The following is a 9,643-nucleotide window of genomic DNA, read 5'->3' on the forward strand; positions in this document are numbered from 1 at the left end:
TTCACACCGTTGCGGATGGTAGGCACCCCTGAGTTAGAACAGCCCTTGGATCTAGAATGTCCTCCGGATCTCGAACGGCCCTTTCCTCTGCCTCTGGAATGGGATCGCCCTCGCGGTGGTTGTAGCTGTTGGCTCACGTCACGCGGGCACCTGCTGCTGCTCGGGCGCTCAGTCGTAGCGCGGCCGCCTGCAGCGGCTGGTAGCGATGGGGAGTCTCCTCCACCATCTGTGAACTTCATGTCGTCGGCGTCATCTTCCGCAAATTCCATCGTATATTGCATCCGTCGCTCTCGTCTTCTTCGAAGGACTATGTAAGGCACTTGACAACGATGCTTACACGTCTTGCCTGCCTTGAGATGTGGACCCCCACACAAGTTGCATTCTGGGGTGCAGACGTGATCCTCCGAAGGAGATGACATACCACACCCTCCACAGACCACCTCCTCTGGATGGGGACAAACATCGGCTCGATGACCTAGCTTTCCACAGGCGTAACAGAAATGCACCTGTCGACGATACAGGGAGCAGCGAAGTGAACTATTTCCACATACGACGTATTTGGGACTTTTAGTCCGTCAAAGAGGATGATCATCGTGGTGGAATTCTTGATTGTTTTCACTTGGAGTGCAGTCAGGTTCCTTGGGTGTACAATAAGTGAATCATGTTGTTCTTCAACGATGTCCGCGTCAACACCCATGATGATACAATTGCAGGTGTCTTTGGGGCTGCTCGGTAGGCACTAACATCAAAACTGGCGGTACCGAGAGTAATGTCGGTGACCTTGGAAAAAGCTCTGTCGTTTCTCTCCACTGAACTGCTTATAACTGCAATGTTCTGCATCCTATTCGGGCATACCACGTCTTCCATGACTTCTTCCTCACTGAGCGCTGCAGCCACTGCGAGTGCCTTCGCAAAATTATTTGACTCACAGTTCTCATGTCCAGTCCACTTTTTGGTCTCACGATGACTCGATGGTGATCTCTTGGAAGGTGAGAAAGTCTAGAAGCAGTGATGAGACGCATCTTCACCGCAGCCCAGGAGCGCTAAGGCGACCACGCGTCGCCGTGCATAGAGACGCTTGCTTGCGTCTCGGTCCTGGGGGTACCACCTTTAGTGGTTGCCACCGACAATCCAGAATATTGAAGTTCATCGGAAGTGATATCCTCCCCATCAACAGAGACTTGCATAGACATTCCGTGCGTAGAGTGCTGAACCACCCTTCTGAGAAAGGCCGGCGGCCGCTACGCCATAGTCTCAGCCTAGCGCGCTCAGCTGAGGAGATGGGCAACCAGAAGAGTCTCGAAAAAGAATCAAAAAGCTCACCCACAGTGAAATACTTATTATCGATGTTGTCCGTGCAGTTTTATGCGTCGACTGGCACCAAAAGACGCTCGCAAATGCACCACGAACTGTTCAAAAACATTTTAGAACGTGGGGCCGATGTTTTCACATTCACACGAGTCCCCTGTTGGTCCGCCAAGAGAGCAAGAGTTCAGGAAAAAGTCTGAAATTTCCCCGACTTTGTGAATTGACAGTGTTGTGTTAAAAGGGTAAAACGTCCGTGTTTCTCTTTCCTAGTGGGATGGTGCTCTGTTTTCTAGTATCAGCTTTTTTCGGTTTTCTGATAGCAACTTCTAAAATGCAGTTATATGCAACGCTGTATATTGTCACGGGGTCGTGACGCGGCTGAAGACAGGAAACTTCGTGTTGGGATTTAACTGTTTGTTTGGGCGAACCTGTGCCCGGTAAAGGGAAAGTCTAGTTACAGCAGCAGTCTTGCACAGATAGCAGTCTCGGACTGATAGCGGCGAACGCAGCATCGGCCTTCGATCAACAACTGACAAGCGGCGAAGCGCGTCGGCATTTATACCCTTGCCGTCGAATGTTCTAGCGTTATCGCTGGTGGTGGCGTAGGTTCCAGAACAATCTGTACCGTTCGCACAGTGGGCGTGATCTTATCGAAATGATCTACTACAGTCCGGAACCTTCTCGAAACCTGCAGGAGCGGTTTGTGCCGAGAATTGTGTGGTGTTTCGGAACGATAACAAAAACTTGGGAAATAGAACGTGGTATTGCCCCCTCTGAAAAAAAGGCATCGTCCCGATGCTTTAACTAAAGATGAAGGTACAATAATAATGCAAGAAAGTACAATGAATAAATTACAATACAACAATAGTACAAAAAACACTGTTTCAGTTTGTTAACGTGCATAAAACGGCTTTAGGCGCGCGACATGGACGACTCCAGGTCGCGATCGGCGTCGTTGAGAGTTGTGATGCCGTCGGGGACAACCTCGTAATCAAGTGGGCCGAGACGTCGAACCACCTTGTACGATCCGAAGTACCGTCGCAGAAGCTTTTCACTTAGTCCACGTCGGCGTATCGGCGTCCAAACCCAAACACGTTCACCGGGCTGGTATTCCACGAAGCGTCGTCGATGGTTGTAACGGTGGCTGTCGGTCGTCTGTTGATTCTTGATATGGAGACGTGCAAGTTGTCGGGCTTCTTCGGCGCGTTGAAGGTACTCGCTCACATCGAGGTCTTCTTCGTCGGTGACGTTGGGTAACATGGCATCAAGCGTCGTTGCCGGGCTCCTTCCGTAGACCAATTTGTATGGAGATATCTGCGTCGTCTCCTGCACCACCGTGTTGTATGCGAAGGTCACATACGGAAGAATTGCGTCCCACGTCTTGTGTTCGACATCGACGTACATTGACAGCATGTCGGCGATCGTCTTGTTAAGCCGCTCGGTGAGGCCGTTGGTCTGTGCGTGGTACGCTGTCGTCTGGCGGTGGTTTGTTTGGCTGTATGCCAAGATCGCTTGAGTTAGGTCGGCAGTGAATGCCGTTCCTCTGTCGGTGATAAGGATCTCCGGGGCGCCGTGACGTAGGACGATATTTTCGACGAAGAACTTAGCTACCTCGGATGCACTGCCTTTTGGCAGGGCTTTTGTCTCGGCGTAGCCGGTGAGGTAGTCGGTAGCTACCACGATCCACTTGTTTCCGAAAGCCGACGTCGGGAACGGCCCCAGTAGGTCCATACCAATCTGCTGGAAAGGTCGGCAAGGTGGATCAATTGGCTGCAGAAGTCCCGCTGGCCTTGTCGGCGGTGTCTTGCGCCGCTGACAGTCCTGGCATGTTCTCACATAACGAGCGACGTTGGTGGTAAGACGTGGCCAGTAGAACCTTTCTTGTATCCTCGCGAGCGTGCGAGAAACACCGAGGTGCCCTGCCGTCGGATCGTAGCGCAGGGCCTGCAGGAGTTCTGGTCGCAAAGCTGAAGGCACCACAAGGAGGTACTTAGCTCGAAGCGGTGAAAAGTTTTTCTTTTGTAGAAGACCGTTTTGTCGAAAGAACGACGCAAGTGCGCGCTTGAATACCTTCGGGACTTCGGCGGTCCTGCCTTCGAGGTATTCTATTAGGGCCTTAAGTTCTGGGTCGGCCCTTTGTCGTTCAGCGAAGTCGTCGGTAGTTATTGTTCCCAAGAAGTAGTCGTCATCCGGGTGGTCGGGTAGCGGTTGGTCGACAGGCGCACGAGAGAGACAGTCAGCGTCGGAGTGTTTTTTGCCGGACTTGTGTATGACAGTAATGTCATATTCTTGGAGTCTCAGGCTCCATCGTGCGAGGCGACCTGAAGGGTCCTTCAAAGTGGCTAGCCAACACAAGGCGTGGTGGTCGCTCACAACTTTGAAGGGCCTGCCGTAGAGGTAGGGACGAAATTTCGACGTAGCCCAGATGATGGCGAGGCACTCCTTTTCTGTTGTGGAATAATTTGCTTCTCATTTGAATAGCGATCGCCTAGCGTAACTAATAACCCTTTCAAGTCCGTCAGCCCTCTGCAAAAAAACGGCGCCAAGACCTACGCTGCTTGCGTCAGTATGTATTTCTGTCTCGGCGAATTCGTCAAAATGGGCAAGTAACGGAGGCGTCTGGAGGCGATGTTTAAGCTCCTGGAAAGCGTGTTCCTGTGGCGTTTCCTACTTGAACTCCGCGTCGGCCTTGGTAAGGTTAGTGAGAGGATCGGCGATGCGGGCGAAGTTTTTCACTAACCGCCTATAATAGGCGCACAGGCCCAGAAATCGGCGCACGGCCTTCTTGTCAGTGGGCGGCGGGAAGTCGGCGATGGCGGCTGTTTTCCGTGGATTGGGACGAACTCCAGACTTGCTGATAACGTGCCCCACAAACAAGAGCTCCTCATACGCAAATCTGCACTTTTCTGGCTTCAGTGTGAGTCCGGACGTCTTGATGCCTTGAAGTACAGCTTCAAGGCGCCGAAGATGCACGTCGAAACTCGAGGAAAACACGACGACGTCGTCCAAGTACACAAGGCAAGTCTGCCACTTCAATCCTGCCAGTACTGTATCCATAACGCGTTGAAAAACTGCAGGCGCTGAGCAAAGGCCGAAGGGCATCACCTTAAACTCGAAGAGGCCGTCCGGTGTTATAAACGCCGTGTTCTCTCGGTCTCTTTCGTCGACTTCAATTTGCCAATAGCGAGTCTTGAGGTCCATTGACGAGAAGTACTTGGCGTTATGGAGCCGATCAAGTGCGTCGTCTATTCGTGGCAGAGGATACACGTCCTTTCTTGTGAGTTTGTTCAGGCGGCGATAATCGACGCAGAAACGTAGGGTCCCATCCTTTTTCTTCACTAACACCACGGGGGATGCCCAAGGACTCTTGGACGGCTGGATAATGTCATCTCGCAGCATTTGATCAACTTGTCTCTTCATGGCCTCACGTTCTTGCGCCGAAACCCTGTACAGACTCTGACGAAGTGGTCTGGCATTTTCTTCCGTTATGATACGATGTTTCGTGATTGGAGTCTGCCGAATTTTTGATGACGACAAAAAGCAATCTTCGTATTGAAGGAGCAGGGCCTTGAGCTGTTCTTGCTTATCGTTCGGAAGTCTGGCACTGACGTCGAAAGCTATGGGAGGGGCTTGGTTCCTCTGAGCATGTTCCGCAGAATCGGCGAGGGCGAAAGCACTGGTGGCTTCGACAATTTCTTCGATGTATGCGACCGTTGTTCCTTTGTTCACATGTTTGTACTCATTGCTGAAATTCGTGAGCATAACCGTTGCTTTGCCTCCCCGCAGCTCTGCAATTTCTCTTGCGACGCAAATATTTCGGGTGACCAACAGATGCTGACTGCCTTCAACGACGCCTTCCAAGTCAGGTGATTTAGGAGCGCCGACTGAAATAATGACGCTTGAGCGAGGCGGAATGGTGACTTGTTCTTCCAGCACATTGAAGGCATGATGTCCTGACGGCATGCGCGGCGGTAGTGCTTCTTCTGTGGATAACGTTATCGACCTTGTTTTTAGGTTGATGACAGCACCATGGAGGCATAAGAAGTCCATGCCAAGGATGACATCTCTCGAGCAACGCTGTAGGACTACGAAGTCTGTAGGATAAATACGGCCGTTAATGGTGACTCTCGCTGTGCAGATTCCTGCAGGCGTTACGAGATGACCTCCGGCTGTGCGGATTTCAGGGCCTTTCGAAGCTGTCCTGACTTTCTTTAACTTTGCGGCGAACGACCCACTGATGACAGAATAGTCGGCTCCAGTATCGACGAGAGCAGTCACACTGTGGCCGTCGATAAGAATGTCGAGGTCGCTAGTTCGCCGTCTCGCATTACAGTTAGGGCGTGGCGTCGGGTCACGGCTGCGTCGGCTTGTTCCGCTGCTTCCATGTTGCGTCGTCCGGCCACCTTCGGTAAGTGAGATTTTGCCTTCAGGGCTTTGCCTGGTTGGTGTTGTGTTCAAAAAGCTCCGTCGCGGCGGCGTCGTCGTCGGAGGATCTTCGGTAGTTTGTCACACAGCAACCGCACCTCCATCGGTTGCTGCCCTTAGTTTCCCGGATACGGGCTAGGAGACCGGCCCCGCGTTGGGCCAGAGTACTGCCGGAAGTGCGGTGACATGCGGCGGCTTGGCGACGGCGAACGAGAAGAACTTCGTGGTGTCCATTGAGTTCCTGCCCGGTAGTCGGCGATGTCACGTGGCCTATCTCCTGGCTGCGGACGCGGTGCATTGACGGCGAAGCCACGCAGTCCCATCTGTCGGTACTGGCAACGGCGGTATGTGTGCCCGGCCTCGCCGCAGTGGTAGCAGAGCGGGCGGTTGTCAGGTGCACGCCAAACGTACGTTTTCCTCGGTGCACTGCGCTGGCCCGCTGGGGAATGGTAGGACGTCGGTGGGGATGGTGGCGGCGGTGGCGTCTGGCGACGGAAGTGCGACGGGGCGGCGTTTTGGCGTGGACGGGGAGAAGCGTTGTGGCGCACTGCAGCGGCGTAGCTCATAGTTTCTGGCTCAGGCGGCGGTGTTTCCGGAATTCGAAGCGATTGCCGGACTTCTTCTCGCACAATGTCGGCGATCGAATCCACTTGAGGCTGCGCCGAAGGCAACAGTTTGCGCAGCTCTTCCCGCACGATCGCTCGGATCGTTTCACGCAGGTCGGCAGAGTCACTGGCTTGAGCAGCAGCGCATTCTGGAGTCAGGCAACGATTATACTGTCTGGTGCGCATTTCCAGCGTTTTTTCGATGGTGGTCGCCTCGGATACAAATTCTTGGACGGTGTTCGGTGGATTCCTCATTAGTCCCGCGAAGAGCTCCTGTTTGACCCCTCGCATGAGGAAACGAACTTTCTTTTCCTCAGGCATGTCTGGGTCAGCGTGACGGAATAGGCGGGTCATCTCCTCTGTGAAAATTCCAACCTTTCCATTTGGCAGCTGAACCCGGGTCTCAAGTAGAGCAGCGGCCCTCTCTTTGCGAGCGACGCTCGCGAACGTTTGCAGAAATGCGCCGCAGAAGACATCCCACGTTCGGAGCGTGGACTCCCGATTCTCTAGCAAGGTCCTTGCGGTGTCTTCCAGGTAGAAGCACACACGACGGAGCCTTTCTTCGTTGTCCCAGTGGTTGAGGGTGGCCACACGGTCGTATGTTTCTAGCCAGGTTTCCGGGTCTTCAAACGATGAGCCATGGAACGTTGGTGGTTCCCTGGGTTGATGAATGACGATCGCGGACTGGGACGCTCCGGTTGTCATTGTCGCTGCAGTCGAGGTCATGGTCTTGGCCTTCCGCGCCTTGTCTTGTAGAAGGCCGTACTCCGGTGGGAGACCTTGCTGTTGGCGGCTCGTTCGCTGCTCTTGGTTGGCGTCGGTGTCTTCTTCGCGACGGGGGCTGGGTTCACGGCTTGACGGGGGCGTCCGGTACATGAACGAAGCAGCACCTCCACCAGATGTCACGGGGTCGTGGCGCGGCCGAAGACAGGAAACTTCGTGTTGGGATTTAACTGTTTATTTGGGCGAACCTGTGCCCGGTAAAGGGAAAGTCTAATTACAGCAGCAGTCTTGCACAGATAGCAGTCTCGGACTGATAGCGGTGAACGCAGCGTCGGCCTTTGATCAACAACTGACAAGCGGCGAAGCGCGTCGGCATTTATACCCTTGCCGTCGAATGTTCTAGCGTTATCGCTGGCGGTGGCGTAGGTTCCAGAACAATCTGTACCGTTCGCACAGTGGGCGTGATCTTATCGAAATGATCTACTACAGTCCGGAACCTTCTCGAAACCTGCAGGCGCGGTTTGCGCCGAGAATCGTGTGGTGTTTCGGAACGATAACAAAAACTTGGGAAATGGAACGTGGCAATAAATATTACTTTTTTGCAATAAACAAGTTTCATGGTGTTTGTTGACATGAGCGACTCGGCATTCGTATCTTCCCTGCTCGCACGCGTTGCTTGTGGTCGGTACAAGAAATGTTTTGTGCAGTATGTAGACGTAGAATTAGGTGTGTACCATAAACCCTGCACAGCGTGTAGCAGAGATTCATATTGATCTCGATATTCTAGCACGCTACAAGTGCGTTAAATTTTGAGGATCCAATGATTTACACATACCGCGTTCGTTGCTAATTGGTATTCGTGAAAGAAAATACCACGGAAAAATCTCACCTGAAGCCTAGAACCGATGCCAAGGCCCTAAGCAATCGGATGTCGACACCTTGTTGTTTACTGACGCTGCCTCCTTCGGGCATGTAGAAGGGAGAATGCTGCACGTTCAAAATAGTAGAAATTACAATCAAGATGGAATATTTTTGTACGGCAATCAGATATTTTCTGATGCCCACGTGACGACAGTAGAGGACTATTTGTATTACATGACAGCTTCTCTGCAGCTGATTTTTGCCGTGATCTAAGAATAGAAGCTGTAGTGAAGAGGAGAAAGGGGATACGCTCTGGTGTCCTCGCTACACATGTGACCTGCATTCATGGTGAACCAGGGCTACTTCAACTGCACATATCATCAATGCTTTATTATTTTCTCGCATAGAGGTTGTTGAAGGGAAAAGGAAGAAAAAGTCACACATTCGCCGCAATGGCGAAACAATGAGCGGGATAGCAACAAATTCGCAGGTCACGCGCAGAATGACAAGAAGCTCCAAACGTACTGAGCGTTTCTCTTGCACAAGTGATGCACGAAACATCCTCTGAGGTACAGATGAACGCAAATAAGCGTCTCAGTTACTTCGCTCTGTGTGAAGTAATTGATTGATATGTGAGGTTTAACGTTCCAAAACCACCATATGATTATGATAGACGCCGTAGTGTAGGGCTGCGCGAATTTCGACCACCTGGGGTTCTTTAACGTGCACCCGAATCTGAACACATGGGCCTGCCCTGTGTGAAGTAGTAGTAGTAGTGGTAGAAAACTTTATTATATAAATAATCCAAACAGGCTAGAACTCTAGTGCCCCGAGGAATATACAGGGTGAAGAGCGAATTCTGTCCGGCCGGGTGGTGCCCCTATTCCAGGGCCCCACTGGCGTGAGCCATCACTTCAGCTCTGTGCATTCGCAGCTGATCCACCAGGGCTTTGCTAGACAGCAGCACCTCCCATTCCTTCCATGTGCCATTGGTGTCGAGTTCTTCATCGTGCTCTGCGCACACCCACGTGATGTGAAAGAGTGTTGGGGTGGCTTAACCACGGGCATATACCCCTGTACGCCATAAAGTATATCAGGTGAAGAGTTTGCAGATTTATGTGAGTGTTAGTCTGCATTCTTCTTAGCGCTGTTGTCTCCACAGCGCTGGGCTTGCTATGAGGACGTGAATGGAGCTGCCCATTTTTTATGACGTACTTTAGAATCATTGGAAAGCAAACGTGCCCCGCGTTTCTCACGCACAAGTGACGCATGTAACATCCTCACAGGTACAGATGAGCACGAATAAGCGTCTCAGTTACTTCGTCCTGTAGAAAAAGCGCATTCTTTTCCCAAATGGAAGATGTGCGACATTTGCAGTAACCTTTGTACGCCCGGTAACTGCAACAAAATACGTACGAGACGTACAAACCTCCCCACTGTAAGATAGGGGCACGAGATCGCGAGTACACTCCCTTGTTCTCACGCGGGCCACGTACGCGTGATAGATAAGAGCCACCACAAGCTCACTGCGCCTTCTTGCTGATAACGCTGAAAACACCATAATCACCCCCCCCCCTCCCCCAAGACGCCTGCCAACAGCGGAAAGGGGTAGTTATGAGTAACTTGCCGTTTGACCGTCCAAAAAGGTACCTTACGGTGGCTCAGTGCTAACGCCTAGCATTCACCACCAGGAGGTCCTACGTTCGATTCCGCGAGGCAGA

The sequence above is a fragment of the Rhipicephalus microplus genome, unplaced genomic scaffold (assembly GCF_043290135.1).
Source record: "Rhipicephalus microplus isolate Deutch F79 unplaced genomic scaffold, USDA_Rmic scaffold_13, whole genome shotgun sequence".
NCBI lineage: Eukaryota > Metazoa > Arthropoda > Arachnida > Ixodida > Ixodidae > Rhipicephalus > Rhipicephalus microplus.